The following is a 26,339-nucleotide window of genomic DNA, read 5'->3' as shown; positions in this document are numbered from 1 at the left end:
CGCGAGTGCAGTCTGACCTTGATTCTTCTACAAGAGCAGCGCATACTTCTAACTCCTGAATTATCTCTCCAGCCTTCACTGCCCTCATTTGACTGAAGCTCCACAAAGGAGCAATTTGATTTTTCCATTTTAGTTGCAAAGCATTAAAAACAAAAAAACACAACGACCAGTGCTCTGGGTTGAAACCACAGTTGTGCTGATGACTAAGTGTGTTACGCAGGCCAGGACTGTGTTCATGCCTCTGTTTCTCTGAAGGAAGAGTAACTATATAAACTGTCAAGCTGACAGAACGTAGGATCACCTGAGTCATCTACTCCTGAGGATGCCTATGGAGCTTCCTCTTGCTTACATTAATTGATGTGGAAAGACTCAACTGTGGGTGGGACCATCATCTAGGTAGGGGGTGCATTCATCGTTCTCCGCTTCTTAATCATGGTTGTGACACAACCAACTGCTTCAACTTCCTGCTGCCTTGACTCCCTCCAGCTATGCTGGAATGGAACCCTGAACTGTGAGCTGGAATAAACTCTTTGAGTCTCCTTTGAGTTGTTTTTGTTGGGCTACTTCAGGATAGAACAAAGAAAGGAAATGACTAGTAAGGGCAATCGGTGGAAGGGGAAGCCCTTGGTCCTGCCAAGGCTGGACCCCCAGTGAACGAGATTCTTGGGGGGAGGGTGGTATTAGGGGGAGGATGGGGAGGGGAACACCCATCTAGAAGGGGGGGAGGGGTTAGGGGGATGTTAGCCAGGAAACCAGGAAAGGGAATAACATTTGAAATGTAAATAAGAAATATCCAATTTAATAAAGATGGGGGAAAATGGGAAAAGAAAAAAAAGAGTACTTTACAGCATTAGTATGAGTATGAAGCGAGTTAAGGAACGTAAACGCAGAAGACAGCAATAAAGGCTGCCACAAACTAATGTCTAATAAAGCTATACCCTCACTATTGTTGCTGCTGTTATTGTTATTGTTGTTATCATCATTATCAATTAGTGTAAGCACTAAATATTTTGATTCATACTCCTACATCCCTCATATATGTGAGGTAATACACATGGTGTAGGTTAGCACCGCAGGACGGGAAGATATTTGTTTTCAGAGTAAAAAGTCGTAGGTGGTACCCATTTAACAAAAGATGCATAAAATATCTCTTATACACTGATAGATGTTGCAGACAGGATAGTAAGAAAGACAGGCCTAAAGTCTCCCATTAGCGTGCTGATGCTTTTACAGTTTATAAGAAACTTGCTTGTTGAACCTATTCAGAGAGAACAATGGTTAAAGCTTTGGAATTTTATGACATCGCTCTTCAACACAAACATCAAGTGTGTGGTTGGAGGGTGACTTGGGTGTGCTGAGGGTCTTGCCCGTAAATCTCCAAAGTACTTAAAGGAAATGCAAGCACAGAACAAGGCCAGTGGTACAGCAACTATTTCTTGGCAATACCAGTTTCTCAAAGCTCATTTCTCCAACTGCCAACTTGCTCATTGAGCCAGCTAAAACTTGCAGTGGGAAAAATGTGGTCCTCTCAAGAGGTACGGTCTTTCAGATGGCTTTTCCGGAGGCAAGTTGCTGATTTCTTTAAGGATGGGTGAGGAAACAGTGGACGAACGCGCTCCAAAATCTCTTTGGCTCCAGATGAAATAGTCAAGTATGTCAGAGAAATGGCAGTAAAGCTACTCTTCCTTGTTTTGGAGCAAGCGTGACTCCTTTGCTCACTAACAATCCACCGTCGAGCGCCACGGTGCTGTTTCATATCAAGATTTCAAAAACCATTACAAGCTACGTAGGTATTGGAGGCTCAACCAGATGTGATGAAGTTTCCATTGTTTTACTTGGTGCATGGAAAATATTACTAATGGCTGGTGTCAGGGGAGGCTTAACTGACCCCAACTGGCCTAACTCATCTGGGTGCATTTCTTTAAATCAGAACCTTTAAATACTCTCTCCTGTTATTGTGCAAGCCCCCCTCTCCCGTTTTACGAGATGTTTGACTATATAAAGCTCATTTCAGGCAAAGAGGAAATTCCATGACTGCATGAACAGGTGGGCTGGGGACTGAAGAGAGAAGTGGAATCTTTCCTGGAGTCTGAAATGTATTTACAGGTAATTGTTGACTGTCTTAGGGCATAAAGATAAAAGACTGAAAAATTCCATCCCCGTCTGTGTTCTTGCCATTAGCCGCGAAAAGATTACAACACTTCACAGACCAAACTGAGTCAAATTTCACCTTCTATTATGATTCCTGTTCACTGTCTCTGACACAGCAGCTGAGAAACAAGAAAGCGGTTAGATTGAAGAAAAGACCTTTGAAAAAGACTTCCACCCTGGCACTCAATTCTTGCCTTTAATGTAGACTTTGTGATTTGCATTTCATCACATGCATTGGCAATCAGATGTATTAGAGAAATATGTGCCTTCTACAGACATAATGCAGTGTAGTTTCCAAAGCAATGCACTACAGATATGAATCTACACTTTTTGTTTAAAAGACTTCAGAATCGAGCAGGGCTTTCTATGTGTCCTTGCCTAGGACTTTTATTCATTGTGCATGCCCTTCGTCATTTTTTTACAAACCTAATTTTTTCTCCAATATAGACTTCACCAAGACACAGAGTTAAAAATTAGCTCAAAGGAAAGAAAGCTGTCTTCATCCAAGATCTCTTTGATGAAAAAACTGGGTGGAAACCCCTTGAGCATAGCAGCGTAGTAGCCTGACTTACATAAAGATTGTTGATACTTAAAACGTAGCCTTCAAACTCTTAACTTAAAAAGTCAGGCCACAGGCTAGGGAGTTCAGTGTATTCAGTGCCTACCATACAAGAAGGATGACCTGAATTTGCTCTCCACAACCTGAATTAAAAAGCTAAGTGTGGGGTTGAGCACTTGTAATCCCAGGGCAGGATAGGGGGAAACGTACAGATTCCAAAGGCTCAACAGACAGCCAAGCTGGCTACTATGTCAGCAAGTAAAGAGTAAGAGCCTGTTTTCAAAGCCACAGTGAAGAATAGCTAAGAAAGGCACTTCATATTGACTTCTCTCTGCTCTATCTTTCTATTGCTCTCTCTCTCTCTCTCTCTCTCTCTCTCTCTCTCTCTCTCTCTCTCTCATATATATATATATATATATATATATATATATATATATATATAACCCCTTGCTTCCTTCCAATCTCCTTTTCTCTCCCTCTCTCCCAACATGCATATGCACACAGATAATTCACACAAAAGTTAGACCAACAAAATGCAGCGATCACTTCAGTGGTCTGCTGATATCCTTACAGAAAACACATGAGCTACTGGCAAGCAGGATTTTATTAAAGGGAATGCTAGACCTTCTTACAACTAGGATCTAAGAATTCCTGGATCATTTTCTCAAATATTAAATGAAACCCAGACATACCTGAACCCTAGATGCTGGTCTTAAACTATGTATGTGATAAGTATATCATTATCGGAGCTGAAAACTGAAAAGACTCTCCCTCTGTGTGCCAAATAATAATTCTGTGGAAGTTTTCCCTGTGCGTGCGGAGCCTCCCTTCTGATGGCCAGTTGCTGTGTTTTCACCGGCATTTCAGTTGTTTGTCTTAACAATGTGAGTCCTTGCAAGCAACCGCTCCTTGCCAAATTGGGCTGTCCCTTAGAGATTCACTTCGCTATTATTCAAACTGATAGATCAAGATGGGGAGGAAATAGAGTGTCCACCCAGAGAGCAGCAGCATCAGGCTGAAAGAATGGAACATTATCCCAAGTTATCGCTCTGAATTTCCCTGAGCCCTCTGGTCCTGTTTATAAATGATCCAGAAAATCCAAGGTTTCAGAGCCTGGAATACATTTAACACTTACGGGAATAAATGAATGTTGTTGAGTGAAAGAAAGCCTTTCTCTGAAGTACCATGAGCGATTCACAGAACATGCTGCTGTCAGAACTCACTGCAGAAACGGGGTGGGGCTTCTAATTTGCTTTAATTAGGAAAAGCGAGCGCTACCCTCAGCATGTCATTGTGTTTATATAGGAATCCAACCAGCTGACTGTCTGCTGTCACAGCCCTGGAACCACTCAGTTAAACAGCAGGGCACAATTGCATTTTATGAATGAAATACCATTAGTATGAAGACAGAGATTCTTTTCTCCATGTTTCATTGGCTATGACCATTCAAGGACAAGTGACCAAACACGGCACTTCCCAATTTTAAGTTAACCGGTGGTGATCGCTTCCATGGCTAGAGTATTTAAAGTCCTTATTTGAAAGCATCGGCTTCTTTGTGTGGAAAGCATTTCATTCTGTAAAACAAAGACAACAAGAACATTTGACTCCTGGCATACAATACCATGATCTTACCAGAAGAGACCTTCTTTACAGGTCTTCCTCGAATCAGAATATTGCTATTTTTTTCTATAAAGTTGGAGGAAAACCTGGAAAGCTTTTTTCATGTCACAGATTAAAAGGTTGTTCCAATTTCATATGCATTGTTGCCTGTACAGACCATCTAAGAAGTAGTGAGTTAACTCTAGTCCTATGGCTACATCAATAAATTATGGATCATGATTTGTATGTGAGTGTAGATGCACATGTGTTGTCTACACATGTGTGCATATGTGTGTGTGCCTATGTGGGTATAGTGTGCATGTGTGTATATGTGTGCATATGCATGTGTATGTGTGTGTTCATGTGTATGTGCCCGTATATGCACATATGTTTGTATGTGCATGTGTGGTGTGTGTGTGTATATATATATTTGTGTATATCTATGTGTAGGCAGAGGATAACTTCAGGTTTCATTTCTCGAGTATCTACCTGTTTTAGGAGATAGGGTCTCTCACTAGCCTGGAACTCATCAGGTAGACTAGGCTACTTGGCAAGTGAGGCCAAAAAGAATTCACCTGTCTTTGTCTCCCTGGTGCTGGGATGACAAGCATGCACGGTCACACTTGGCTTTTTTTACATGGCTCCTGGAGATCAAACCCAAGTCACAGACTCTGTGTCCCCAGCACCTATAGGTGTTTTTTGTTGTTTGTTTTACATGGGGCACCAGGGAACGATGATAGGCTCTCGAAGTCCTCTACCAGAGTTGTCTCTAGCCATGGATCACTGTTAAAAGCCAGGAGAAAAAAATTGATTAGTTTTGAAGTAAATCTCCCACCACTGGAACCAAAACTGTGTCTCATGCTGAAAATCTGGGGACAGTTTCTGCTTCGTATTATCCTGTTATTAACTGATTTTAGAAATTTGACAAATGTCAGTCTTCCATTCTTTATTTTTAACATGAGAAGTCATAACATTTTCCTTTTACATAAATTTGTTGCAACCCAAAGACCTAGCTATGATTTTAAAGAATTCAGTCAGACCTTGCAGAACAATATTTCAGTCAAGAGTGGGCCAAGTACATCACAAGTGTCATATGGGATTACATCACATATCAATGCCACAACCACTGCTGTCATATTTTAAATTTACTGTCTAATATCTGCACAACACTAAAATTTATTGAGAATCTATCAGCATTGACAAAGACAGCATGCTTGACTGTTTATACTGCTCATTTAATGCTTCTAATGACTCTTCACCATGCAGAACAGCACTGCAGAGAGTGAAGCCAACCAAAGCAAAAGCAAGAATTGAAAATCAGGGCGCATCTAAGCATCTCTCACTGGAGACCAAGTGTAAGATTTATTGATGGCTGCATAGACATTAGTAGACTTCTGAGTCTATTTCTTGTGTTGGGGAAGGGAGAGATGTCTATCTTTCATTTTCAAATGCAAGACAGACATTTTCAGTATCCATTGTCATAATAGAGAGCTACTACCCACTGTGTGCAAAGTTCAGCCAAGATGAGTGTTGACACTAGCTACTCCTGGGCGACCAACTCTCACCTGCATCTCAACATACACATGCTTAAAACCACCCCCTACCCTCTAAAAATCAACATTTCTTACATGTGTGTAACACGACCGAATTCAAGTCTTCAGGCTAGAAATATGGAAGCTCTATTTTTCTAAAAGCCCATCATAGACTATCCTTCTATTCATGTTTCTCTCAGTAACAGTCATTTGTGCCTCCACAGATTCTTGTCAGAGTTCCCTCCATTGTTTTCTCTCCCAGTTTATCTCCAATATTGGACTTATTCCATTTCGGTTTTAATAAATGTGACAATTTACGGACACAATCACTTTTTACCTGCAGAGTCCTAGCATAAGTGACTCCGGTCTATTGATTATCTAAACTTCATAATTTGAATAATAAACCACGGGATCACCACATGTAGGGACAAAATTTCATCGTGAAACTGCAAAGCTAAATACACTATTTCCTGACCAAAAGCTCTATTAGTTTCTGCCAGTCCCTAGAAAAACCTAGGGGAAACCCATTGACCTGATTTTCAAAGCCTTGCACGGCCTTTCTAGACGTTGTCTTACATGCCAGGCTCATCTTGGGTAAATCTTTGAGCCGCCTCACTTTCGAGGATGCTAACTCATGCTATGATCATCCCCATCTTTGTCTATTATAATTTCTTAGCTAACTGTTTGTTTATCCCACACAATTTAAACTCTGAATGCATGGATGCTGTCCAATTGCTCAGCAGTATCCTCTCTGCCCACAGTCCGCATTAGTCAGTCAAATACTGCAACCAGAGCAGAAACTGACACTTAACTTGCAAATATGAACAGGTAGTCAAAATCTGAGATGATAACCTGAGAGATGGGGCTCGTTTTGGCAAACTTGGACAGCAAATTTGGGTGCTGATTGTAGGCGAAAAATGAAATTTGTTAATACGATCCCCTGGGAAATGAAAAAGTGGAAGCCCTCAAAGTTTGTTTCCTCTTCCATTGTTACAGATGCTCATTACAACTATGTCATCAGCAGGCAGAAACTAACAATAGTACTCTGTTGTTAGTATCACAAATACTATACCAGCACCCACTAGTCTAATGCTATAAGATACAGCTGTGTGCTATAAAAAAAAAAAAAAAAAAAAAAAAAAAAACCTTAATGAGAGACCAGAGAGACCTCATCGAGCAACTGACAGGAACAGATGAAAAGTACCACAGACAAACATTGGGCAGAGCTTGGGAAGCCCTGTGGAAGAAGAGGAAAGAAGGATCAGAGGAGCCAGAGGGGTCAGGAACACAGGAAAATAGGACACAGAGAATCAGTTGACCTTGACAGAGACTCATGGGAACTTTCAGAGATCAGGGAGCCTGTGGCATCTGCCTTAAGTCCTCTACATATATGTTATGGCTGAGTAGCCGGTGTTCCTGTGGAAATCCTAACAGTGGGAGCGGGGACCGTACCTGATTTTTTTTGTGTACTTGTGGAACACTTTTCTTCCCAAGACAACTGGGTTGATAGACTTGGGGAAGAGGAGAGGTATGGGGGAGGGGTTAAGAAAAGGCTCATGGAAAGGAGCCAAAACCATCAAATGGAAAAAAGACAGCATTTTCAGCAAATGGTGCTGGTTCAACTGGAGGGCAACATGTAGAAGAATGCAGATCGATCCATGCTTATCACCCTGTACAAAGCTTAAGTCCAAGTGGATCAAGGACCTCCACATCAAACCAGACACACTCAAACTAATAGAAGAAAAACTAGGGAAGCATCTGGAACACATGGGCACTGGAAAAAATTTCCTAAACAAAACACCAATGGCTTATGCTCTAAGATCAAGAATCGACAAATGGGATCTCATAAAACTGCAAAGCTTCTGTAAGGCAAAGGACACTGTGGTTAGGACAAAACGGCAACCAACAGATTGGGAAAAGATCTTTACCAATCCTACAACAGATAGAGGCCTTATATCCAAAATATACAAAGAACTCAAGAAGTTAGACCGCAGGGAGAAAAATAACCCTATTAAAAAATGGGGTTCAGAGCTAAGCAAAGAACTCACAGCTGAGGAATGCCGAATGGCTGAGAAACACCTAAAGAAATGTTCAACATCTTTAGTCATAAGGGAAATGCAAATCAAAACAACCCTGAGATTTCACCTCACACCAGTGAGAATGGCTAAGATCAAAAACTCAGGTGACAGCAAATGCTGGTGAGGATGCGGAGAAAGAGGAACACTCCTCCATTGTTGGTGGGATTGCAGACTGGTACAACCATTCTGGAAATCAGTCTGGAGGTTCCTCAGAAAATTGGACATTGAACTGCCTGAGGATCCAGCTATACCTCTCTTGGGCATATACCCAAAAGATGCCCCAGCATATAAAAAAGACACGTGCTCCACTATGTTCATAGCAGCCTTATTTATAATAGCCAGAAGCTGGAAAGAACCCAGATGCCCTTCAACAGAGGAATGGATACAGAGAATGTGGTACATCTACACAATGGAATATTACTCAGCTATCAAAAACAATGACTTTATGAAATTCGTAGGCAAATGGTTGGAACTGGAAAATATCATCCTGAGTAAGGTAACCCAATCACAGAAAAACACACATGGTATGCACTCATTGATAAATGGCTATTAGCCCAAATGCTTGAATTACCCTAGATGCCTAGAACAAATGAAACTCAAGACGGATGATCAAAATGTGAATGCTTCACTCCTTCTTTAAAAGGGGAACAAGAATACCCTTGGCAGGGAATAGAGAGGCAAAGATTAAAACAGACACAAAAGGAACACCCATTCAGAGCCTGCCCCACATGTGGCCCATACATATACAACCATCCAATTAGACAAGATGGATGAAGCAAAGAAGTGCAGACCGACAGGAGCCGGATGTAGACCGCTCCTGAGAGACACAGCCAGAATACAGCAAATACAGAGGCAAATGCCAGCAACAAACCACTGAACTGAGAATAGGACCCCCATTGAAGGAATCAGAGAAAGAACTCGAAGAGCTTGAAGGAGCTCGAGACCCCATATGTACAACAATGCCAAGCAACCAGAGCTTCCAGGGACTAAGCCACTACCTAAAGACTATACATGGACTGACCCTGGACTCTGACCCCATAGGTAGCAATGAATATCCTAGTAAGAGCACCAGTGGAAGGGGAAGCCCTGCGTCCTGCTAAGACTGAACCCCCAGTGAACTAGACTGTGGGGGGGAGGGCGGCAATGGGGGGAGGGTTGGGAGGGGAACACCCATAAGGAAGGGGAGGGGGAGGGATTAGGGGGATGTTTGCCCGGAAACTGGGAAAGGGAATAACACTCAAAATGTAAATAAGAAATACTCAAGTTAATAAAAAATAAAAAAAGAAAAGAAAAGGCTGGTCGGAGGAGAAGAAGGGAAAACTGCAATCTGGATGCAATATATGAGAGAAGAATAAATGTTTTTCTTTTAAAAACTTATAAAAAGAAACTACAGGAGATAATGAGAATATGCCACTTGCCTTGTAAGCATTCTGTCTCAGTTTAGTTTCTTGTTGCTGTGATAAAATAATTGAAAGCAACTTAAGAGAGAAAGAGTTCAATTGACTCACAGTTCCAGGTCCATCACCGTGGGGAGGTCAAGGCAGCTGGAACTTAAACAACTACATAAACACATTAGGTCAACAGTCTAAGATCAGAGAGCAGTAGATGGATGCATACTTGCTGGTGCTTGGCTCACTTTCTCCACTCTTATGCATTCCCGGAGCCCTTGCCAAGGGAATGGGGCCACCTAAAGTGGACAGTTCATCCAGGCTATATACACGAGTTTGGAGGGAGGAAATGGAAGGGAAATGTAGTTATTATAACTTCAAAAAACAAAGACATGATATGCTCCGTGAGAAATGCCAGGTTTATCTCTGATGTGTCTGTACTGTGGCGCTGATGAGATCATATTTACTACATTTATTTTCAGACTCTAAACTCCGTCTTTTTTTTTTTTCTTTTGGCCAGGAGCCCTGAAACCTGACAGTAAGCGGATTCCAAGCCTCTCTCTTCCCAGTATTAATCATTCATAACCCTGTACTCCTATGACAGCTCATGTATTTCTGGTTACAAATGTAAACATTGCTGGTAAAAGAACAGCAATAACAAAAAGATCTATGTGCACATTTCCTTCCGGAAGCATCTGTCTGACTGACCAGGGCACTGGCAAGGGTCACTTTTGACAGGCCACTTCTCTCTAACGCCAATCCCCTGGATGATTTCAGTTGACTATCATTTCCAAGCACCCAAGAGAGAGCATAAAGAAGACAGTATGCTGAGGTAAGTTACATTTCAACAGAAGAAAAACACACAATATGTTTTCCTCTTTGTAGTAAATAATCCCCTTACATGAATTTGTACAAAACAAAATGATCCTCCTTGGCAGTATTGAGGCCAGAGTTAGTAAGTAGGAATTATAACAGTATTAACCACGCAATGCAAAAACCATTCTTTTTAAGCCTTTGAGAAAATTGGAAGAATGCCTGCATTTTGGATATATGTACAAATAACTTATGCAGGAAAATTACGCAGCCTAGTGTGTGTGTTAAGAGTATTTATGAAATACTACAACATCACCAATGCCTACTTCCAGATCATGTCCAAAAACCTCAAATAAGGAAGTGCCCGAACTACATGTGGTAGATTTACTCTTTCTACCCCTTTCTGCTGTCAACTGTTAGTCAATTTTCTGCCTCAAAGTTTGTCTTGTTGGGTACTTTCCATCAGTGAAATGATGTAATAGTTTAACCCTTTGTACCTAACCCTTTTCACCTAGCGCAATATTTCCAAAGTTCCTTCGTTTTGTAACATGTATCAATAGTTAATTATTTTTAATCACTAAATGACATTCCATTATATGGATATATCACATCTGTTTTTCCATTTATTCATTGATAAACATTTAGGTTGGTGATTTACCTATTGAGGATATTATGGATAATGATGGTATACATATTTGTGCACATTTTTAAAGTATGCATAGTCATTCAGCTTCTTTGGGGTTTATAGCACAGAGCAACACCATTAAGTGATATAATGACTTTATGTTTTACTTTCGAGAGCCCACTGAAGGGCTTTCCATAGAAGCTGCATGATTTTACATGCCTTACAGCCATCTCCAAATACTGGAATTTGTTCTTTATAATAATACTTTTAGTTTATAATTACCCTGGTGGTTTTGAAATGATATTTTATTATGGTTTTCATATAAATTAACTTTTTCTAATGACAGTAGGGTTGAGCCATTTTTCATTATTTTTATTGAACATTCAAATATCTTCTCCTTGGGGCCATCCACTCAAACATGTTCATTTTTCTGTTTATTAATTAGAATTTAAAATTTTATTCTTCTTGTAATCGTTTTAAATTTTTAAGACTTTAAACACACGTACAATAATATCTTGAGTACGTTCACTTCCTTCACCCCTTACTTTACCCCTTACCTCCTTTCCAATACACGCCTTGCCCCGCCCAACTTGTCATTCTGCTCACCCCTTTTCCCCTCTCTTTTTAATGTCCTTCTGCAGTGGTTCTCAACCTGATAATAACAAAACTATTTCAGGGTCAAAGGGCCCTTTCATAAGGCATTGCCTAAGACCATCAGAAAACACAGATCTTCACATTAAGATTCTAAACAGCAGCAAAATTACAGTTATAAAGTAGCCATGTAATAATTTTGTGGCTGGGGGTTTACTACATGAGGAACTGTATTAAGGTCACAGCATCAGGGAGGTTGAAAATCATTGTCCCGCTGAATCCAGTCAGTGCTAACTATATGCTCATGGGCATGAGAAGGAACATGATCAACCTATCAGGGGCTGTACCCCTAAATAAACTTACTTTACACCCCTAGTAAACCATGAAATGTCAATAGCTCCACAGGTAGATGTGTCTTGGGTAGGCCACCACTACTACTACTACATGTTAGTTGATGCTCTAATCTTGTCCTGTGTAGAAGATTCTGTTTCATTGTGATTCTCCCTGACCTTTGGGTTTTATAATCCTCCCATCCTCCCTTCCGTGAGGATCTATGAGCCTTGGGGGGGAGGGGAGCCTTTTATTCTCAAGTTATAAGGTTTCTTTGTAGATTAGGCTAGACTCAAATTTATAGAGATCCACCTGCCTCTGACTCTGAAGTCCTGGAATTATAGGGATGTGCTACCAGGACAAGATCCAACAAATTACTCCTTTCAGATCTCAAGGATTCCCACAGAAGCGAAAGCGGAAATATTGTAAGAGCCAAAGGGGATGGAGGACCCCAGAACAAGGCCCTCTGAATGAACTAAGCAAGACTAATATGAGCTCACAGAGACTGAAGTAGTAATTATAGGGTCTATATGGCTCTATACCAGGTCCTCTGCACATGTAATATAGCTGTTAGTTTAATATTTTTATGTGACTCATAATTGTTAGGACTACCGGATCTATGATCTTGTGCCTGTTCTTGGGACTCTTTTTACTTCCTTTATTTTATGCATACTTTATTTTGTCATATCTGGTGGTCATTTCTTAGAAGGCTGTTCTCGCTAATGAAAGACAGAAAGGAAATGGATCGAGAGAAGAGCAGACACAGAAAGGAATTGGAAGAAGCAGAGGGAGGAGAAACTAGAATCAGGATATATCCTATGAGAAAGTAATCTATTTTCAATAACGGGGAAAAGCACAATAAATATTTAAAAATAAATAATCACCTTAAATCTTTTTAAAAACACTTATGTATTAGTGTGTTTATTACCCACCTACCCTATGAAACATATTATTTTGGACATAGGTATCATTCTACTTTGTGGAAGATTTGCTAGGGCTCCTGGCCTCAAGAAGTTCTCTCGGTTCCTTCAGTCCTCCGAAGTGTCTGGAATGCAGCTCCTTCCTGCCATACTCAGCTGTCTCTTCTAATACTTGTGACTTATAATTATTTTCTCCTCTTATATAGATTGCTTTTTCACTGCTTCCAGGTCATTGCTTAAAGCAGGAAGTCTTCAATTTCACTAATTCCAAATTACTTATTGTTCCTAATCATACTTTTGCTGTCACATTATAAGAAAGAAAAGTTGGAACAAAGGTTTGCAGCTACAAACACTGATTATTCTTCCAGAGGACCCAGGTTTCCTAGCACCCCCATGGCATTTCACAATCATCTGTTATTCCAGTATCAGGGAATCTAATGTCTTCTTCTGGTCTCCAAAGACACTGCATGAACAGTGTACCCAGACAAACATGTGGACAAAGCACTCATACTCATAAAAGGAATTTAAAAACATTTACAGTAAGAGAGAGGCACATTGGCCTAATGTAAACTCAAAATATTTTTGCTTACATTTTCTAAGACCTTGATTGTTTTATTTTTCATAATTAGCTCTCTTAGACATTAAGAATAAATTTCAAATGTGTCATAAGTAAGAGTTGAACATTATTTCTTTCCCTATGTGAATACCCGGTTGTCCTAAGTATAAGTTTTGTAAATATTGTTCTTGCCCATCATTTAATTATCTTGGGTATCTTTGTCAGACATTTTCATACTTATTGTTAGATTGTGGTAAATAGGAATTATGAACCAGGTGCTTATAAAAGGGAGCACTATATTGGGGGTTTGCTTATATTTTCAGAGGGTTAATCTACGACTATCATGAATGAGATCCTGGTGGTAGGCAAGCAGGTAGGCAGACAGGCATGGCACTAGAGCAGTAGCTGAGAACTTATGCCCTGATCCTCAGGCAAGAGGCAAAGAGAACAATGGAGACAGGACCTGGAACAGGCTTCTGAAGCCAGTGATCTACCTCTTCCATCAAGGCCATGCCTCCTAATCCTTCCTAAATACTCCACCAACTGGGAGCCAAGCATTCAAGTGCTCAGCCTATGGGCGTCTTTCTCATTCAAACCACCACTAATATCAACTTTATACCATAAATGAAAAGAATTATTTAAGGGCTATAAACTTTATTTCACTGATCCAAATCTTCACTTTTATGACATATACACTGTCTCGATTTTGGAGTGAAGTAGGGTTTGAAATTAGTACATTTTATTTCTGCATCTTTATTCTCTTTCTTCAAGATATTTGGCTATTTTAGGTTTTTTGTATTTCCACTGAAGTTGCAAGATTAATATATACTTCTAAAAGAAAAATGTAGCTGTTATTTTCAATGAAGATTGTACCTCATTTGTAGATAGATTTCAGGTTTGCCATCTTAAGAATTCTATATACCCATCTATTATTAAATAAGATAATTTTCCATAGTTTTGATATCTTTTTTTTTTCAAAAGTGTAGTGGTTTGAATATGCTTGGCCAATGGGAAGTGACACTATTAGGAGGTGTGACCTTGTTGGAATAGGGGTAGCCTTGTTGGAGGAAGCACTTCACTGTGTACGATGGCTTTGAGGGCTCCTAGGGCTCCAGCTCCACCCAGTGTGGTAGCCACCCCACTCCTGGTACCAACTTCTGTCTTAGGGTTTCTTGCTGTGAAGAGACTACATGACCAAGGCAACACTTATAAAGGAAACATTTAATTGGGGCTGGCTTACAGTTTCAGAGGCTCAGTCCTTATTATCATAGCAGGAAGCATGGCAATGTGTAGGCAGACATGGTGCTGAAGGAGCCAGTGGCTCTCTTCCTGATTGCTTTCTGATCAAGATATAGAACTCTCAGCTCCTTCTCCAGCATTAAGTCTGCCTGGCTGATGCCATGCTTCTCACCATGATGATAATGGACTGAACCTCTGAAACTGTAAGCCTTTATAAGAGTTAAATGTCCTTTATAAGAGTTGCCTTGGCCATGGTGTCACCTCACAAAAAAAAAAAAAAAAAAAAAACAAAAACAAAAACAAAACAACAACAACAACAAAACCAAAAGACAAAAGACAGAAAACAAACAAACAAAAAAAACCAAAAATAACAACAACAAAACACTAATACAAAAAGGTTCTTTTAGGTGGTAACCTATGGTTTCTGGTAGGTATTCTTTTCTTCTGCATAAAAGCTTTTCTGCAATGAACTCAGCCAAAATCAGACAGCTATATCAATGCCCTCAGGGTGGAAATATTGTTAAGAGCCAGAAGTCTGGGATGACTATACTGAAACAGTGTCATCTGTACATGACAGGTCTACAGCCCTGGTCTACTGTCCTCATAAATTCACTGCAGCAGTGGTTGCCTGCACAAGACCTGCATAGGATCAAATTAAACATCTCCACATGGAAGAGGGGATCATGAATCTCCACCCATAAGCTGTTAGCAGTTAAAGCCTTTAGGGGAAGGGGACTCAGTGTCCTTCTGGCATGTAGTCCCTAGTAAGTTGATATGTTCTAGTGAATGGCCTGACAGCTATAAGCATAGAAGCAGCACTCATTTGCATTAGTGGGATATTTATGAATAGAGGGAAAGAGGACAGGAAGCTGGATTGCTTGGGAAAATCCAGGAGAGGTGGAAAGGAAAAGAGCTGGGGAGAGAGAGGTTGAAAATTACAGATCAAAATTTGATGCGCATGTAATTACAGAAATGGTCAACAAACCACTGGTAAGTCATTCCAAAACATGTAAAAAGGGTCATTCTATCCTGAGTACGCAAGGGGTTCACTATCTGTAGATCAAACCACAGAATGCACCATACTAACGGATCGGAGGGGGAAAAATCATGCAATAGAAAAGTGGAGTAATTAAGAAGCAGATTGAGAAAATGGAGCTGTTTTAATCGGATATTGAGAAGACGTCAGAGTCGCCTGACTTGTTCTGATTTCAGGCAAGACTAGCCCAGAGGGAAGGAAAAACCACCACAAAGGCTAAGAATTAAACCTGTTCTTTAGTGTCACACCAGAGGGGGTGAAGCTTCTTCCTGGATTGAGAGAGGAGATAATCTTTAGGGGGTGCAATTCATTAGTTGTTTTCATCTGAGCTTTTTACTGCTGAAAAGCAGCTCTCTAAAACAGCATAAACTTTCTCTAAGATGTGAAAATAGCTTTGTTCCTAGAAAGTTCTCTAGCTTGAGAATCACTTCAGATCCTGTCCTAGTTAGGATCTAATGGTCAATTTGACACAATTTAGAATTACTGGAAAAACCTCCCAATTGAGTGATTTTCTTCATCAGATTGAGACAGGCTTGTCAGTAACAGATTGTCTTGATTATTAGTTAGTTTGGGTGAACCCTGCCCACCGTAGGCAGTACCATTCCCTAGGCCCTGTGCTGTATAAGAAAGCTAGATAAATGTGATCCTTTGAGCAGGCCAACAAGCAGTGCTTTTCCATGGTTTCTGCTTTAAATCCCTGCTTGAGTTATTATCCTCACTTTTCTCAATGATAGCCTGTGACCCGGAAGTATAAGCCACAGTTGTTCCTCACAGTGACCACAGCTGTTTTTGATCAGAGTATTTTCTCACAGCAACAGAGAGGAAACTAGCACACATGCACGGATCCATACAATTAGCACTATAATTTAGCAATTCGATTATACTTAGTAGTTTTCAGAATTTCATTTGAGTGAGCTTTACTAAGGCTAATTTAGCCAAAATAGCTCTTAAACAGAAGCATTTATCAATATTCGTTAAAGATGATGTATACTCTTATTATCGAAATACATAAACCATTTCCTCTCCCGCACATCCAGGTAAAGAAGTAGCCAATTTCATAGATTGGAAAATATGTAGCTGAACTTTCTCAGGAAGAGTAGAATAAAGCATGCTTCTAAATCCAACTGTTGAGGATTTAAAACCAAATCAGACCTTTGGGAGTTCAAGCTCACCTATTTTCATAAAATGCAACTTCCTATTTTTAGAGGATAAAAGACTTTGAAAGTTGCAAGGATCTGGTTCAAAAGGCGCCCAGCACATCAAATGACTTTAACAAATCCTGTTTGATGAGTTAAGTGTAAAGGAAGCAGGCACATATGGATTGTGTTTCCTTTAAAATACACACAGGTTTAATAGAAAAGAAGAATTTAAAAAAAAGAAAAGAAAAGAAAAAGAAAAAGCTGACCCAGTCTAGTTCTGGTTTTTCGAACCTAAAGCTTTTGGAAGTCAACTCTTGGTGATTAATGAACCTCAAAGCCAGTCAACCCTTTCTGCAGTAAGAGAAGTGTGCTGGTTTTCAATTCAGTTTAATTCAGCTTCTGCTAGATCACTGACAATTCTTCCTGTCGCAAACACTACCTTGTGGGAACTAAGAGAGAAAATGCCCAAAAAACTGGACAGGTTTGGACTAGTCTAGAAATTTCAGAACATCTTGAAGCCTATTGTCAGAAAGTTCGTGTTTCTTGCCCCGTATTCCTGGCATCCACCGCACTCTTGATGTGGTCTGTGGTCATCTTAAGTCATAGCTCTAAAAAAAATCTTCCTCCCCTTCCTTCCCAGGACCACCACTATCATACAATACCCCCCACACACCAAGCAAAAAGGAGCGGCGAAGCAAAAAGGAGCGGCGGGGGTGAGGAGAGAAGCAAAGCTTCTAAAATGGTCGTTCGGCAATTGTTACAATTGAACTCATTTAGGAAATAAGAAGGCTGATAAATCACATTCCCAGGCTTAAATGACTATGTCATTCCTGGTGAACAATCAGGCTTTTTGCTTAGCATTGTGTCCTAGGAAATGACAATTCCAGACTAGGAGCTAGAGCCCAGGTTCCCTAGCTAGGCTCAGTGGCTAAGCATTAGTCAGAGGAGATCCGGACTCGGTGAGTCAAGCCCTCTGACTGCCACAGGAAGTTGTCTTAACTGTTACCCCAATTCTCCTTAGGCTCACACACTTGGAAGCTCCCACAGACTGCAAAAGGATGCCAAAGTTGACTGCAATATTGGGTTGCCAGAGATCTCTGCATAATGCTACTTGTACAGTGGCAGCTCAAAGCTTCCCTAACTGGGTTTGTCACGCAGAATCTGTCTCCTTTGTGATGTTAAATTGAGATAGTTCTCCAGAGTTCCTTTCCGGATTCTCAAGAGAAGAAAATGTTTCATTTTAGTCCCTGAGAGCCCTGGGGGATGGAGGTGGGAGTGGGGGGAGGGGATCCTGGTTGGTTGATACTGTTGTTCTTCCTAGGAATTTGCAAACCCCTTCAGCTCCTTCAGTCCCTTCTCTAAATCCTCCATTGAGGTCCCTGCTCAGTCCGATGACAAGCTTTAAGTATCCTCATCTGTATCCAATGAGTACACATGGAAGGACCCAATGGCTCCAGCCACATATATAACAGAGGATAGCATTGTCTAGCATCAATAGGAGGAGAAACCCTTGGTCTTGTGAAGGCTCGATGCCCCAGTGTAGGGGAATGTCAGGGCATTGAGGTGGGAGTCAGTCGTTGGGGTGGGAGTGGGAGCATCTTCGTAGAAGCAGGGGGAGGGGCGATGGGAGAGGGGGAAGTAGGGCTGGGAGAGGGGGGAAGGGGACAACATTTGAAATGTAAATACATAAAGTATCCAATAAAAAGAAAAGAAAATGCTTCCTTTTAAGGGTGTGACCTACTTTCACTTCCACTACCACAATGCTAATGCTGGGATCTAATTTCTAAGATCCCGTGAAGGGACACTTTCTAGTCCAACAACTAAAGAGCAAACTAAGCACATCAGCTTCCAGGAGCTCCTTCTCTCCCAGCACACAGTAACCTCACAACTGAACCCATCGATCAGAGTCCCCTGAAAATGGGTCAGTCATACTGAAATAGGAGGGCAACCTTTGCATGATCATTAATACGAAACAATCAGAAATAATAAAAAGGGAATGTATATGCGATTGAAGGTCTATTTAAACCGAGCCACTCTTTGCGGGGCTCTTGGTATGCATGGTGAAGCCTTGGGGTATTCCTCATTGCTGTTCCCCAGGTACTGCCTAAAACTTGGCATCCAATCTTCAAACCTGGGACAAGGGATAGCTTCCTGCATTTTCAAAGACTGTGGAACACCTTATCGCTTACTAAAGTTACTTGTCTCAGATCAGTTCTGCAGACCATGGTCTCGCTTATCACTTATTTTGCATTGCTCATCCCTAATCTGTAATTTCTCTCTTTAGGAGATGTTTCATCAGATTCCCACACCTACAGACCCACCTTTGGGACTTTGCATGTACAGTTCCCTCTGTCTGTCACGCTTTTCTTGTGTGACACGTATAGCGAATATCTGCTTCCACTGCCCTCTTGTACCCTATGCAGTTGCCAAAATCTACTTCTCCCCTCTCCTCAGGCCCTTTCTTTCCCTTTGCTGGAAGTTTCTTTCTAGATGTTTTCATTTCTTATTAGCTATTTCATTCCTTACTAGATGTTTCATTTTACCAGACAGCATGTTATTGAGCTCAACTATCTACTGTCCTATATTCAAAAGAATGATGTTAACAATTGTCCCTTTTTTTTCATTTTTTGTATGTTTGTCACAAGTGGAGGACCCTGACTGCTACCATACTCACCTGCCGGGCAAGACATGCCCACTAGGCCAGAAGTGGTGGCACAGCCGTCATGAGGTCAAACAACCACTTTCTGATTGTATTTGAGCCTTGCTCCACAGGAGAGATTTTACGTCTAGCACTGTAAACATGATCAACAGCTCATGAATAGGAATATCATGGGCAGGGGTCTTCGCTTGCTATTATATATGCATGTTGTCAGACAGCCTTCAAATTATTTCTGTTCTTACCCATTTATTTGTGTTGCCTTCAATTTGAGTGTAGCAGTGGGGAACTAACGGTTAGTGCAGAGGCTTATTTATATCTACTCAAAATGCCAAGTATATGTAGCTGTGAGCGCTTAGCTGTGGATGAATCATATAGTTTAATGCTTTCCTTCCAGCCTCTTCCAAGGCTCAGGAAAGGTCTTGGAAGAGGAAGCTGAAAGATGTAGAAGCTGGTGGATGAGGAAGAAAGCTGTGAAAGGCTAACTTCTAGACATGGTGTGGTAGTAGGACCAATCAATTCACAACAGCTACATAAGACCTGCACAGTACCAAAAACCAGGCAAATAACCAACATGAGTGTGGGATGGCCTCCCAAGGCCTTTCCTTGGTAGTAAGCTCTTGGTAGTAAGCTGAGGTGGGGAGACTTACTCTCCTTTGGGATCCGGATCCCTATGTAGATAGCCCACAGCCTTGTGCCTATGGGCAGTACTCATTAGACTTTCCTGTTTGGGAATTAGCACCAGATAAAGAGACAAATTAAGAAGCCAAATGACCATCAAAGTAGCAAATTAATTCGCTTCCTGAACTTTCCAGCTTGCAGCATGTGTGTTGCACTAAATATAACAACAGCACAGACATCTGATCTTAGCCACATCTGCCCATCTACAAATAAGTGTATTGGGGGAAAGGTTCTCTGTACAGATCCTATGCCAGAGGAAAGTTTTAATGTTTTGTTGAAGAGGTCAAGAGAATGAAATGCACGAGTACACACACACACACACACACACACACACACAATACAGTTATAAATGTAAACACTAATGTTTATTATGGAATTACTTTCATCAGAGGCTCTTAGCAAGTCATTGAATACAACTTTGATATTCTGTCATTTTGATGCCCTTGAAATAACATTTTCCGTAAGTAGGATCACTGTGCTACTCACTCATATGGAAAAAGAGATCATCTTATCATGTCAAATGCACCCTCGGCACTACGCAAACAGAGCTCCGGCACCTGCAGGCAATCTGCAAGGGAGCAGGCCAATAAGTAGCCGCCTCTGAGGAGGAACTCAGAGCTTTAAGAACAGATCATGTCTCAGCATAATTCCTTCTCCCACACTCTCATGCAGGCTACAATGTAGAGCAAGCTAGTGACATGCTTTTGACCCCAAAACACATCTTGGGCTTTGTGTCCCTTCAAGTGATTATTGTTAATAATATATAAGAAAGAGAATGTCATCTTATTTCCTTTCAGTTATAGTTCTAAATGATAATAACAATTATTATCATTATTACTATTAATCTTATTATTAACAAACATAGAGGGCATAGAGTCAAAAGTAGACATTCCAAATTACATTAATTCAGACAGAAAGAAAACCCAATAGACATAAAACAAGTCCAAAATGTATGTGCTTTGTTAACATTAGGTGACTAGAATAAAGCTACACGTGGCCAATAGCAATTCTTAAGCATTTTTGTTTTCCAGACAGAGTGTAGCATTCACTGGCAACTTCTTCTTGCTGTGATAATTAAGGAAGGGAAAAGAGTGAGCAGAAAGAATACTTCAGAAACTCCTCGAAAACTAATGGAACCATCAAAGGCTAAATTAGCTCAAATCCTCAAGAAAAATTGGCAAACAATTTTTACCCCTGGGAGGAAATGGACCTGTCTGGGCAATGGCTAAGGACCAGTCTGGGCACTGGTAGAATGACTCTTATGCAGAAAATTGAGGTTGAATGTGTTTTTGAAAAGACACACAGACTAACCCAACATATGATGATCAAAGAAGCCCAAATCCACGACACCATAGGACATTACTTGGCTCCTAAAGCTATGCTAGGTATAGAGTTTGCATTTGTTCATGGTTCCTAGGAGAAAAAAATTCTTTGGCAAACACAAATGAGTGTCAGTTTTTAATGTGTAGACTATTATAAAGCTCATTTAGAACATTTGAAAAGATTTGAATTTCATTGCGAAAACAATCAAAACTTATTTAAGGCTGTCATTCAAAACCTAAAGATAGCCATGGACTAAGAGGAGGGAAAATGTTCACCAGTTTCCAGGCGCTCTTCCTTAAGATGATATATATTAAAGATCAATGAGGTTGGAGACTAAATCAGTCTGCCCTGCTCTGACCAGACTGGAATGCATGAAGATTCAAAAGAACAACGCCCACAAAGCCCTAGACCAATTGTACAGCCCAGCCCCGACCAACCTCAATTTATGCTATATAAAGAAACATTATAACCAATGTTCAACGCTCTTAATTTGAAATAAAACTAAAATTTAAAGACAAAGGAACAGATACTCACAGTAAAAAAAAAACACTAAGCAAAAAAGAGTCGATATTTTTCAGACACTAGAAATTATAGCTAAGGATATTAAATAAATTATAATTTGTAGAGAAATCTAATACAATTATATCAAAATAGATGATATAAAATGATGTTCAAAGTAAATAAATTGCCAAGAAGATGAAGAAATAAAAAATAGCCTGCATCTATAAAATAAATCAAATATACCCTTTAAAAATGAATTTTAAAAAAAGCATTATTGGACAAAAAAATAAGAGCCCACTAAAACTGTCTGGACAACTTAAAGTCAATAAAACAAGATCAATAAACTCAAAGATTTGCAGACTCCCTTTCTGAGGAAACCTAGAAGCAACAAAAATTATTTAAAAATTTACATAGAAGACGTTTAAGTTTTAACACACAATGTTATAATTGCTAGAAAAGGTTTCTGGATGGATTTAAAGAACTAATGATGAACTTACTTCGAAAATGATGAAAAAGATTATAGATTCATAAATTCAGCAAGCCTCAAGGAAAACTCTCCCTTACACACATAAACACACACAGACAGACAGAAACACACACACACACACACACACACACACACACACACACAGAGAGAGAGAGAGAGAGAGAGAGAGAGAGAGAGAGAGAGAGAGAGAGAGAGAAATGCTGAGAAGCTATTTGGTAAACTTACCTTTAAAAGCAAAGACAAGTTGTGCCTGGACCATAAACCTATAATCCTGGCTATTTAGGAGACTGAGGCAGGAGAATCGTAAGACCTGCCGGAGCTAGAGGGTAAGTTGAAGACCAGCCTATGTAACTTTGTGAGATCCATCTCAAAAAATTAGAAGGAAGAAACAAAGAAAGAAAGGGAGACAGAAAGAAAGATAGATTTGAAGGTAAAAGAAAAGTCTAGAAATAGACGTCAGCGGGAAAACGCTTGTCTAGGAGGTGGGATGAGTCTTTGTTTCAATCCCAGTGCTTCAATTTTAAAATATTAAAATCGGCCAGCAAGGTGACCCAGAAGGTAAAAGCGTTTGTCCTGTAAGCCCGACAAGCTGAGTCTGATTCCTGCAATGCACACAGAGATGGAAAGAAAGAATGGAGCCCACAAATTTGTCCTCTACCCTCCATATGTGCACTTTCCCCATGCAGACCCACAGCCTCACAGGCAATTCCTACCCAGTAATACTAAATTAAAATGTTGTATGCATCTTTAAAAGAATTAATAAGAAATGAAAGCATCCACCGAAATAATCATTCTCGGCTCTAGAGAAAGAAAGACCTCTCCAAGCCATAGAACAACACTAAAACATCATTTATAAAATGATAAAACAAACACCGCTGCGTGCACAATTTTTATATGATGAAAAAAAATCTAAGATATAGGATTTTGAGATAAACAAAAGTGGAGATCTACAACGCACAGTATAATACATACCAAAGTAAGAACCCTAAGCCAAGGGGAAATGACTCAAAATTAACCCCCTGCACAGCAACTAAGAATAAACAACACAAGAAAATGCGATGACTTGGATAAGTAAAAGGGCGTGTTTGATGGCTTAAAAACAAAAACAATGATGGCTTCTGAGCAACATAAAATATGTAGAAGACAAAACAACAAAAGAGACAGGAGAAGGCAGAATACATTGTTTGGCATCAAACAGATAATTCGAGTGAATACTACTTGTCTTGACAGAATAGACTTCATCATGACAGAAAAGGAAGCGGGAAAGGAAGAGAGGGTGGGACAGAGGGATGGGAGCTGAAGGGTGGGGGAAGAAATTCGCTGATTTGTTGAGTCGGGACTCAATCTGAACCATATGTAGCTCTCCATTAGTTCATATTCTCCTGATAAAATTATGGATTGTATCTTCAACCCTGTCTGCTCCTCAGTATTTCCATGACCTCCTGTTTGCTGAGCTCATGCATTATTTACTTGCTCGGAATCACCCAGGACAATAAGGGATTTTGGGCAGAAGAATCTCCAAAGTACCAGTACTAGGTCACTAAAAAGTAGAGAGAAAGAGAGGTAATTGGTTCTAAAATAATGTTAGTTACTATTTTCAGACTATACTAATCATACAAAATGATTACCTTTAAAATATATTAGCTTCCCATAATTGTGGTGATCTGGAAATAATAAAATTTTCCACCTTTATTTTTTTTGAGTCTATGTAGCCCAGGCTAGCTTCAAACTTGCTATATAGTAAGAATGACTAGAACTACTGATCCCCTGCCTCAACTTACTGAGTGCCAGAATTCAAGGCTTTTACATGATTCAAAGGACGGAACCCAGGGTTCTATGCACACCAAGGAAACCTGCTGCCAATTGGCTTACAACCTGAGCCCTATTCGTTCTCTCTTAAGGTCAGTTTCCTGAAAGCAATTAGTAAGGAAACGAAGTAAAACGGGCTTGGATTTCAGAGCAATGGCCTGGGTTTAACGCTCCACATCACAGTGAGGGAGGCTCTCACCTCTCCTTCTGCACATGGAGACATAATGGCCTCGGCTCCATAAGGTGACAAGGAGAATTGACTGCAGTCATTTGAAGCATTCATTATTTGTAATTATTGAGCATTGTACTTCTCTCGGCTCAAAATGTTATTTTGATAATAGTCCCAACCTAAAAGTGTTTAGAATTTACTGGTAAATGAAAAAAATTCTAAAGTGCATTATTTTCTCTTAATTCTCACTAGCAGAGACTCTTGCTTCCTTTAAGAAGGTTTTGGTCATAATATCAGATGCTTGATCTTTATCCCAATTACAATACTCACTAGAAAAATCTCTGAGGTTCTTGTTTACTGATAATATCAAAAAAAAAAAAAGCTTCTGGCTTCATTAGTTAAATATCTGGTATGATCTGTGAAAGGTGTGTTTGAGCCAAACTGCTTAAAATGCAGCATGTGACTCATTAGTTCTGTGGTTGTAGATGGCTCTGTGTGTGTGTATGTGTGTGTAAGCATGTGCCTATATGTATGGGTACATACTCGTGGAGGACAGAGGTTAACATCTCGTGTCTTCCATAACCCTGTTCTATTTTACTTTTTGAGACAGAGTCTCACTGTTTGACCCTGGAGCTCACTGATTAGCTAGTCAATCAAGCCAGTCAGCAAATTAGAGGGACCACCTTATCTCTGCCTCCTGAAATCTGGATTTGTCAGCACATCCCTTTGCACCCTACTTTCTACATGGATGCCAAGGATCCCAATATAGATCCTTAGACTTTCATGGAAAGCATTCAAACGACAGCATCATCTCCAGACCAACTGAATGGCTGTCTTAAAGGATCATAGGGCAAAGGTGAAGCTCAGGGAAGGAATGTACATAAAGCCCTGGTTCAATCCTTAGCACCAAGGGGGAAGCAAAAGAGGATCTAGCTGGTATTTTACATGAATCCCATGAGCATTCACCTTGTTACTTTGTGATGTTAGGGTTTCTTCAGATAATATCATCATATCTCCCCTGACACAAACAATCCAGGAGTATCACCATTTGGGAAGAAAATTTGCATATAACTCTCTATAGAAACACCTCACAGAGCACAAATCTTCTTTAGATTAGATTAAGGTATCAAGAAATGAGAGAAAGGAAGAAAAAGAAAGGCCAATAAAAGGGTTTTTTTTTTTTGCAATCATCTTTTAAGAAGGGTTCAACCTCTCCTCTAGCCCACCACCCAGCAGAGGTAGTAAAAGAGAAAAGTTATTAGGATATGGGGTGTCTTGGTTTGGGTTTTACTGCTGTGAACAGACACCATGACCGAGGCAAGTCTTATAAATGACAACATTTAATTGGGGCTGGCTTACAGGTTCAGAGGTTCAGTCATTATCATCAAGGTGGGGACATGGCAGCATCCAGGCAGGCTTGGTGCAGGAGGAGCTGAGAGTTCTACATCTTCATCCGAAGGAAGCCAGGAACAGACTGGGCATCCTCAGGCAGCTAGGAGGAGGGTCTCAAGTGCATGCCCACAGTGACACACCTACTCCAACAAGGCCATACCTCCAAATAGTGCCGTTCCCTGGGCCGAGCACATATAAACTGAAACATGAGGGAAGTGGACCTGTTCAGCAATAGTTTAAGGACGAGCTCAATCTTCTTTCTCAGAACTTCAGTCCTGTAGCAAACACCAACTATGACTCAGCAGCTGCAGATTAATCCTCTAGGCAGGCAGACACCAGGCACGAACCAGCAGCTGTAGTTCAGTCCTGAAAGAGCCACCAGTCTCACCAACTGGCCTGAGGTAAGGTCACAGAACAGGCAAGCTGAGGCTACAACAACCTCAAGAGCAGCTCTTGACAAGTTTGTCTCAGTGTCAGCATCACCACAAGTTGAGCTCAACAATGCCATGAAAGGCAAACCAACACATGTGTGTCCTTAGCGAAGAATAGCGACACAGAGCAAACCAAACCAATGCTCAGTGCTCTTTTCCCACTGTCTGTGAAGGCACATTGACACGCCTTCATCATGGGACTTTTCAGATAGTTGCTATGTCAAAATATCCTTTTACTGATGTCTGCTTTAGGAAAATATTCTTTCCTGTGTCTGCTTTAGCAGGACATCCTTTCACCCATGTGCCCCAGCAAGCCATCATTTGACATAACTGA

General features: G+C 40.5%; 1 long non-coding RNA gene across 1 annotated transcript; it reads right to left on the bottom strand.

The window, feature by feature from the left end:
• Nucleotides 1-3,946: 3,946 nt before the first annotated feature.
• Nucleotides 3,947-17,708, bottom strand: LOC108352228 (uncharacterized). Its single transcript, XR_001840404.3, has 3 exons — nucleotides 17,586-17,708; nucleotides 4,885-5,092; nucleotides 3,947-4,284 (listed from the first exon to the last, which is right to left on the bottom strand). It is a non-coding gene; the product is annotated as an uncharacterized LOC108352228 (long non-coding RNA).
• Nucleotides 17,709-26,339: the final 8,631 nt, after the last annotated feature.

This window comes from Rattus norvegicus, chromosome 10 (assembly GCF_036323735.1).
Source record: "Rattus norvegicus strain BN/NHsdMcwi chromosome 10, GRCr8, whole genome shotgun sequence".
NCBI lineage: Eukaryota > Metazoa > Chordata > Mammalia > Rodentia > Muridae > Rattus > Rattus norvegicus.
Note: the sequence above shows the minus strand (reverse complement) of the source record. Positions and strands in the feature narration are given on the sequence as shown.